The sequence below is a fragment of the Carcharhinus amblyrhynchos genome, chromosome 11 (assembly GCF_965287045.1).
Source record: "Carcharhinus amblyrhynchos chromosome 11, sCarAmb.v2.hapA, whole genome shotgun sequence".
Taxonomy (NCBI): Eukaryota; Metazoa; Chordata; class Chondrichthyes; order Carcharhiniformes; family Carcharhinidae; genus Carcharhinus; species Carcharhinus amblyrhynchos.
This window is the reverse complement of record NC_137334.1, coordinates 6,036,684-6,047,159: the sequence shown is the minus strand read 5'-3', so window position 1 is coordinate 6,047,159 and position 10,476 is coordinate 6,036,684.

Sequence of the window (10,476 nt, the reverse complement as noted above, 5' to 3'; positions counted from 1 at the left end):
GTTACTCCCTTGTCCAGGCAGATGATAAAATGAAAGTACTTTAGCTGCGGAAACACTGGCTCCTGTGGGAGCAGTAGATATGGGATTCCATTTACCGAATGGGTTAGGGGAAATTTTATATATGGGCTGTATTGAAAACAGCTTTCCTATTGAATGTTAAATAGTTAATCATTCCTTTTGGGATAACATACATTCTAGAAAAAGTGTATGTAAACAGATTAAGGATTGACCTTGCTAGTACGAAACAAATGTTAGAAAGAAAAGTAAATCTCTAAGATCAGATGGGTTGATGCAAGTCAAAAATTATCTGATTGTTTCTCTAAAGTGTTTACGCTAAAAGCCTAGGTGAGTCCTAGAAGAGGGGTATCTTGTCATATAATGTTTTATAGATAATATGGCAAATAATTTGTTTTCCTTGATTTGTTTTGAAATGTTGTTTGTGAATATTATTTGCAAAGTGTTACTTAAAAAGAAAAAATACAAATCTGTTAATTGTTTAAATTAACATTTATAGATATAGGGGCATTCATTTGATAGCGACTTGAACACATATAAAGACAGCCTGATTTTTTTATATTCGTTTATGGGATGTAGGCATCGCTGGCAGGGCCAGCATTTATTGCCCATCCCTGGGGGCATTTAAGAGTCGACCACATTGATGTGAATCTGGACTCACATGTAGTCCAGACCAGGTAAGGACGGCAGATATCCTTCCCCAAAGGACATTATTGAACCAGATGGGTTTTTACAACAATTGACAATGATTTCATGGTCATCATTAGACTTTTAATTCCAGATTTTCTATTGAATTCAAATGTCATCATCTGCCATGGTGAGATTTGAACCCAGGCCCCCAGAGCATTACCCTGAGTGTTTGGATTACTAGTCCAGTGATAATGCTACTACACCGTTGCTTTCCCTAGTTGACTCTGATCATTAGGTTGTAAGAGTTTGAGATTATACATTTGTAATTTTTAACTTTGTGAATAAACTAGAAGATAATTTGGATAGTTACTTGAGCATAAATTAAGGCTATGAATAAAGGACAATAATGTGGAACATAGTATGGCTGCTCTTTTACAGGGATAGTATGAGCATGTTAGGCTCAATGGCCTCCTCTGTGCTGAAACCATGGAGCATCAATAAGCAAATGCTTAACATGTGTGTGCCTGAAACTAGTGTTTGCTATTTTAACAAAAGCATTATTCCAAACAAAGTTAATGCCAATAAAATATTAGACAAAATAAATTTATATTTTTATATTATAAATAGAAATTCTTCAATTTGTTGATTTACTACTTTAATAGGTATTTCTGGTTACATTTACCTGTTAAAGATGCCAATGTTAGTAATTCTAATAATTGTAATGATGAAGGGAATCCTGGGGGAATAATAGAATTATAGAATCCATACAGTGCAGAAAAGGCCATTCAGCCCATCAAGTCTGCACCAACTCGCTGGCAGAGTAACTTACTTAAGCCCTCTCCCCCACCTTATCCCCATAACCCCACACATTTACCATAGCTAATTCATCTAACCTACACATCTTGGGACACTAATTTAGTATGGCTAATCCACCGAACCATCTGTGGACTGTGGGAGGAAACTCACGCAGACACGGGAAGAACATACAAGAAGAAGAAGAAGAACGTAGAAACTCCATACAGGCAGACACCCGAGGCTGGAATTGAACCCAGGTTCCTCACGTTGTGAGGTAGTAGTGCTAACCATTGTGCCACCGTGCCACCCATGGATTAAAAAATGTTTCCCAAATCTTGGTCTTACACAGTACACCAATGTACCCAAAGATTGGGAATAACTATGAGAACTGCACCAATATTCTGGATAGAATTTGATTTCTCTTACACTCTGAGGTTGGTTTCAGATTGGAGATTGTTGTTGAAGATGTTTTGTGTCAGACTTTGTTCGATGAAAATCTGACAGATAATTGGAAGGATAATGATCGCAGCGCAGATATTGGAGGTTCCAATGTCTTGCTGTGGCTCTGATAACATACTGAACAAAACTGAATGTATTCATTTCATTTTGTGACTGTCAACAAATATCCATTAAATTCCAGAGCTTTGAGATGAATAAAGTTTAACTTGAGCGTGTTTGTAATATCTAACAGCGTGTATACACTATAGAACAAATCAACAATACATAATCTCTTTCATGGTAAACTAACACAATTTGTCAATATTTGTTGTGAAGCCGTTTTGAAAAATCCTCCCCTATTCCTCTGCCTTTTGCAGGGAGTTCAGCTGGTCAGAGGAAAATGGCATGTGTGTGGAATAGATTGCTACAACAATGGCTAGTGTTGCCAACCTTGCCTTCCCTGTTGCCACATGGAGGAGGTGGCAAGGGTGACTCCAGGGACATAAAGGCCAGAAGGGTATTTGAAACACCAAGGAAGGAGCGGTGGTTGAGAGAACTCTGCATCGACCAAGAGGGAGAATGCAGGAACACAAGGAGCGTCATGCAAAACAAATAGGGAGGCGGTGCCATCGTGGTATTATCACTGGATTAATAATCCAGAGACTCAGGGTAATACACTGGGGACCTGGGTTTGAATCCCACCACAGCCGATGGTGAAATTTGAACTCAATAAAAATCTGAAATAAATGACGGACAGTATCAATTGTTGTAAAAACCTATCTCGTTCCCTACTGTCCTTTAGGGAAGGAAATCTGCTGTCCTTACCTGGTCTGGCCTACATGTGACTCCAGACCCACAGCAATGTCATATGAAGTGGAGGGCAGTTAGGGATGGGCAATAAATTTGGCCCAGCTAATGATGCCCGCATCCCATTAGTAATAAAAGTTGCAATGTAATAAAAATAAATGTTATCATCATCATATCATAATCTTGTGCCCACAGGTGGCACAGTGGTTGGTACTGCTGCCTCCGCGCCAGGGACCCGTGTTCAATTCCTGGCTCAGCTCATTGTCTGTGCGGAGTCTGCATGTTCTCCCCATGTCTGTGTGGGTTTCCTCCGGGTGCTCTGATTTCCTCCCACAATCTGAAAGACGTGCTGGTTAGGTGCATTTGCCATGATAAATTCTCCCTCAGTGTACCCGAGCAGGCACTGGAGTGTGGTGACTAGGGGATTTGCAGTGTTAATGTAAGTCTACTTGTGACACTAATAAATAAGCTTTAACGTTATTATTTTAACAGATTATCCAGTTTACTTTTAACAGGTTACACAGGTTAATGGCACTGGTAAAATAGCATGAATTTCATATGAACATATTAATCTGTTCGCTTTGATATTCTTTTTAGATTGAAAGAAACAACTTCATCTTTATATTTTTCACGATACCAAATGTTCAAAGGATATCTATCTAGACATTTACTGGTAACTCCTGTAACATTTATTACATTTCCTGAGATTTGTTTCCCTTTATCCCTGCCTTCCCTTTGGCCTTGCTGCTGAAGACATGACTCTTGTTGACCTGTGGTGACACAGGCAGCTGCAGTGTATCACCACTGGCTGTTCCTCACAATATAGGGACAAGTGTCATAGCACAAGCGGACTATTTGACTTTGTAGGCCGTCACAGCTGAGCTCAGTCCTGTCCTTTTGTGCAATCCAACTGAAAAGGGAGTGAGAGAACATTTCCTGGGCTCCTAAGTCATTTACAATGTTTTCAAAACTTTTTAAAAGAAACCTATTTTAGCCACACTGCCAGACGCTAAGTTTCCTATCCCCCGATTCCACAGCTCTGGTTTTGAAAGTATTATATGTGTTGGACCCTCTTAAAATACTGAGACACTTAGATCCCTGCGACAATTGATACATATGCTGCTATGAATAATCATACATTCCCAGGGAAGCTATGGGATTCTTAACACACATTCCCAGGGACCCTCAGCTATGGTTAACACGAATGTTCCCATGAGTACCCACAAGCTGTCAGAGACAGACCAGATGTGACTCCCACAGGCTGTGAAGAGTGACGCACTCCCATGTACCGATTGGCAGACGTTCATGGAACCCTGTGAATATTCGCACACTCCCACAATGGTACACTTGCCTCTAATATTCACACAGTCCAAGGAAATCCTTGTGAACATTTGTTCAGAGAAATCGTCTGTGAGTTTTGTCACTCAGAATCCCTTTCCATTATTTTCTTTAGGAGGCCTTGTGATGATTGGTACATTCCCGGGGAACAACGACACTCCCGGGAACTGCTTGGGAATATCGACACTCTCCCCGGGAACACCATGAATAATGATACTCCCCCAGGAACTGCCTTGGAATATAGACATACTCCTGGGGAAACCTGGAGTAACATCATTCCCCCAGGAAGTGCCTGGGAATATTGACACACTCCCAGGGAAACCCGGAATAACGACACTCCCAGGAACTGCTTGGGAATATCGACACTCTCCCCGGGAGCACCATGAATAATGATACTCCCCCAGGAACTGCCCAGGAATATTGATAGACCCCCTACAGTGCAGGAGGAGGCCATTTGGCCCATTGAGCCTGCACTGACACCAATCCCACCCAGGCCCTATCCCCGTAACCCTGTATATTACCACACTCCCTGGGGACAGTGGCACATATTGCTTCATATCTGAGAACCAGCCACAATTACTGCTACATCCTGGTACCTACAGGCAAATCCTGGTATACTCGGGGAACCCTGCATCGATACAACAGGATCCCTTTACACATTCTCATTGAATCATAGAGCACCTCCTGTACGTAAGAAGGCCATTCAGCCCATTGTGTCTGTACTGACTGCAATCTGACCCAGGCCCCATTCTTTCAATCCCTCACATTTCCTTGCTAATCCCCTGACACTAAGGGACAATTTGGCATGGCCAATCCATCTACCCGGCACATCTTTGGAGAGTGGGAGGAAACTGGAGCGCCCGGAGGAAACCCATGCAGACACGGGGAGAAGGTGCAATCTCCACACAGACAGTGACCCAAGCCAGGAATCGAATCCGAGTCCCTGACGCTGTGAGACAGCTGTGCTAACCACTGCGTCACCCACTCACTAAGTTTCCCCAGTGTGTCTGGTGGTATCGGTCACCCCCAGTCCGTACAGGAGGCTCGGGAATGCCACACAAAGTTCTTGGCTCAATTGCCCGATGGTGATGGAGATTTCCGCAGTGGGATGTTTAAGTTTGAGAAGCTCCGGTGGGTGCCGGGATGCCGGCTGCCAGCCATGCTCTGATGGCCCTCTTGGCCATTGTTGTGGTGGCTGCCCCGACAGAGAACGTGGCTCATGCTTGTCCCGGTCTCATGACTGTCTAGTTTAAGAGTGGAGGTGGAAAAGCACCTCAAACACCCTCATTGCAGTAATCTGTGACAGAACAAACTGGCTCGGGGAGTAAGAACATAAGAAATAGGAGCAGGAGTAGGCCATCTAGCCCTTTGAGCCTGCCCTGCCATTCAATAAGATCATGGCTGATCTGTCGTGGCTCAGTTCCACATTCCCGTCCTCTCCCCATAACCCTTAATCCCCTCGCTTATCAAAAACCCATCAACCCGCTTCTTAAATATATTTAGCGAGGCAGCCTCCACTACTTCAACGCGCAGAGAATTCCAGAGATTCACCACCCTTTGAGTGAAGAAGTTCCTCCTCAACTCCATTCTAAACCGCCCCCCCCCCTTTATCTTGAGGCTGTGCCCCCTAGTCCTGCTATCCTTTCTGAGCGGGAAGAGTCTCTCCACCTCTATCCTATCCATCCCATTCATCATCTTATATGTCTCAATGAGATCTCCCCTCATTCTTCTAAACTCTAACGAGTACAAGCCTAGTTTATTCAGCCTCTCCTCATAGCTCAACCCCCTCAACTCCGGAATCAGCCTAGTAAGCCTCCTCTGCACTCCCTCCAATGGATAATTGACAGTGTGCAAGGGTCACATCAGAAATGTAGACTGGAAAAACCCCCGTCATACTGGCCTCTGTATAACCACAATAGCTCATGATGTGAAACACTTTGATATGTTTAAGCTCCTGTATGAATCTAAAGATTGTATTCAATTTAACCTGATTGCAGTTAGAAGTTATTATAATTCTGCACAATTCCGTTCTCTGTGAACCTGGAGTTTCGGGTCTCTCACAGCCAACATTCCCTGTCCAACCTGGAAGGTTTCCCAATTCTCCCCATTACGTTTTACGCACACAGTTTCAACATCAGGCCTGTCCTCGGATTCAGCCCAAAGCTAGCAAACCAATAACAGCTATCAGCATCAGATAACCTCTTGCCGGTTTTATCTCTACATACGTAAGTGATAGAAGGAAAGCAAATAGTTAGATCCTCAGCGGTTTCGCTGGTGAACTGGACGGAGGAATACAATCCAACAGCTAGGCCCCAGATTAGGCTCGGGCTTGGTTAGGGAGGCAAACTGTCAGCCAGGGCTCCCACATCTGATGGCTATCCAGGGAATCCTGGTGGGAAGTGGATGCATGGGATGAGGACAGGCTCACTCTTGCCTCTGACGTGTCCTCGGTGCAATAGCTTGCTGACATTCAGACCAAACACATGGGCCTGAATTTTACGCTTGGTGTGGGAGTGCTGAGGCGTCTCTGGCCCTGACCCCTTTGTTCCCTCGAGGCCAACTCCGTCCTTCACCCTGGTCACTATGAGGCTGAAGCAGATGGTTAGACTCTGATCTGACCTTTTGGCCCCATTGCCTGTCCCCCAGTGTGACTCACTGGATTCTGCCTCCACTTCTTACCCTGCCTCAGCTCCCCCGTTGCTGAGACGTAATTTTCTCATCTCCATATTCGATTATTCGAATGTCTGTTGTCTTCTCAGTCTAAACCTTCCAGAAAATTGAACTGATTCAAAATGATCCGTAAAGCTTAACCCCTTGACCAAACTCTGATATTATCCCATGATGTGTCTCAGTGTTAAACCCAGTCTTATGAGGGGAGGTGGTTGCATAGCAGTATTGTCACTGGACTAGTAATCCAGAGACCCAGGGTAATGTTCAAGGGACCTGGATTCGAATCCCACCATGGCAGATGGTGAAATTTGAATTCAATAAAATCTGAAATTAAGAAATCTACTAATGATCATGAAGCCATTATCGGTTGTTGTAAAAACCCATCTAGTTCACTAACCTCCCTTCGGGGAAGGAAATCTGCCACCCTTACCTGGTCTGGCCTACATGATTGTCAGCAATGTGGTTAATACCTAACTGCCCCTAATGGCAATTAGGGGTGGGCAAAAATAAAACTCCTTCAAGCACCTGAGGATGTTTTCTTGCGTTAAATGCAAGTTGTTATTTTCCTGTCAGTACCGCAGTGTTTCTGTGTTGTGGTGACCTTTATTGAGGGACGTCCCAAAAGTTAGGTTGATTGGCTATGCTGAATTGACTTAGTGTCAGGAGGATTAGCAAATACTTGGGCTGTGGAGATAATGCCCGGGTGGGATTGTTGTTGGTGCAGGCTCAATGGGCCTAATGGCCTCCTTCTGCACTGTGGGGATTCTATGATTGTGGCACTGATGCCTCTGTCTGGCTAGTATGTTTGAGATATGACCCTTGTTGTAGGGACCATGGTGCCCAATTTACCCACAACAAGATCTCACCAATAGCTATGAGTAAAATAAGCGGACAATTTGTTGCTAGTGATGTTCACTGAGGGCTAAATATTGTTCAGGATGTTTAGAGGACTCCCAGGTCTTCCGAGAAATAGTGACAAAGTGCTTTAATGAGCTGACAAGAAAGACCTTCACTCTGCTTTGGAGTGTCAGCCTGGGTTACACTCTGAACCTCATGCACATGTTGGAGATGTGAAGTGGGGGGAAGGTGCATTTTATTGGGAATGTTCCCGAATTTAATTATTGGAAAACTGATTGGAATGAGGCCCAGAGGTAACTTCATCAGGATTCTGGTCTGGTGTCATAACACCTCAAAATGTAAAAAGCTTTATTAGGTTACAACTATTAATAGAAGGCAAGCAAATGTTTTTATCGTGAGTCAGGAGGATCCCTCTATAAATAGGTGGAAATTGGATTTGCCTTGTAAATATTTCTTAGAAAGATTCACTGCTGGGTTGGTTTGCGATCTAATTCATTCACGCCCAGCTTCAATCTCTGGCCTGTTTTGGGGTATCTGTTCATGCCCAAGACTGTGTTCCAGGAGTTTTATATCCCATATTAAATCAGGATACCCTGTCCTGATCATCAATCCAGTGATCTTATGGAAAAGTTTGTGAGTGAACCAGGGTAGAACAGGTGAACACCCATTCATGGATCTTAACCATGTATGATGACTGTACGATGACTAAGGTTGAACTGTTTTGACATCAGATCGATTCCTGATGAAGATTTTACACATTTCAATGAGAGCACATCTCATTCTTTGAAACTTCAGGGAATCTTCAAGCTATTCTATTCAAAAAAATTCTCTGAAATTAAGAATCCAGTGATGACCGTGAAACTATTGTCAATTGTCGGAAAAACCCATCTGGTTCACTAATATCCTTCAGGAAAGGAAATCTGCCGTCCTTACCCTGTCTGGCCTACATGTGACTCCAGAGCTGCACCAATGTGACTGACTCTCAACTGCCCTCAGGGAGGGGCAATAAATGCTGCCCCCAGCCAGCGATGCCCATGTCCCACAAATGAAAAGAAAAAAATAACTCTACTTAATCTCTCACTGCACAGCAATCTCATCATCCCAAGAATGAAACTTGGGAAACAAAGTAACATAGAAAATAGAAGTCGGAGTAGGCCATTCAGCCCATGAGCCTGTTCTAGCATTTGATCATGGCCGATCATCAAATTCAATATTCTGTCTCAGCTTGATTCCTTCACATTTAATATGGCAGCTTTCCTATTTCCTCTCCCGGAATCCTTCACAATAAGGTAGCTGCCACTGCCTTCGTACCACAGCAATTTCAACAGTTCCATCTTACCTGCCCTTGACATCCACCCATAGGAGAGGCCAAACTCTTCCCCATCCCATTCACCCCTCTGTCAGAAATCTGACCACTCTCTGCATCTCCTTCCAGAATGTCCTATCTCACTGTTCTGTTAGTTATATATTAAACCACACCCTGGTCTATCTCACTTCTGTTAGTTATATATTAAACCACACCCTGGCCTATCTCACTGTTCTGTTAGTTATATATTAAACCGCACCCTGGTCTATCTCACTGTTCTGTTAGTTATATATTAAACCACACCCTGGTCTATCTCACTGCTGTGTTAGTTATATATTAAACCACACCCTGGTCTATCTCACTGCTGTGTTAGTTATATATTAAACCACACCCTGGTCTATCTCACTGTTCTGTTAGTTATATATTAAACCACACCCTGGTCTATCTCACTGCTGTGTTAGTTATATATTAAACCACACCCTGGTCTATCTCACTGTTCTGTTAGTTAAATATTAAACCACACCCTGGTCTATCTCACTGCTGTGTTAGTTATATATTAAACCACACCCTGGTCTATCTCACTGTTCTGTTAGGTAAATATTAAACCACACCCTGGTCTATCTCACTGTTGTGTTAGTTATATATTAAACCACACCCTGGTCTATCTCACTGTTCTGTTAGTTATATATTAAACCACACCCTGGTCTACCTCACTGTTGTGTTAGTTATATATTAAACCACACCCTGGTCTATCTCACTGCTGTGTTAGTTATATATTAAACCACACCCTGGTCTATCTCACTGCTGTGTTAGTTATATATTAAACCACACCCTGGTCTATCTCACTGTTGTGTTAGTTATATATTAAACCACACCCTGGTCTATCTCACTGTTGTGTTAGTTATATATTAAACCACACCCTGGCCTATCTCACTGCTGTGTTAGTTATATATTAAACCACACCCTGGTCTATCTCACTGTTGTGTTAGTTATATATTAAACCACACCCTGGTCTATCTCACTTCTGTTAGTTATATATTAAACCACACCCTGGTCTATCTCACTGTTCTGTTAGTTATATATTAAACCACACCCTGGCCTATCTCACTGCTGTGTTAGTTATATATTAAACCACACCCTGGTCTATCTCACTGCTGTGTTAGTTATATATTAAACCACACCCTGGTCTATCTCACTGTTCTGTTAGTTATATATTAAACCACACCCTGGTCTATCTCACTGTTCTGTTAGTTAAATATTAAACCACACCCTGGTCTATCTCACTGTTGTGTTAGTTATATATTAAACCACACCCTGGTCTATCTCACTGTTCTGTTAGTTATATATTAAACCACACCCTGGTCTACCTCACTGTTGTGTTAGTTATATATTAAACCACACCCTGGTCTATCTCACTGCTGTGTTAGTTATATATTAAACCACACCCTGGTCTATCTCACTGCTGTGTTAGTTATATATTAAACCACACCCTGGTCTATCTCACTGTTGTGTTAGTTATATATTAAACCACACCCTGGTCTATCTCACTGTTGTGTTAGTTATATATTAAACCACACCCTGGCCTATCTCACTGCTGTGTTAGTTATATATTAAACCAC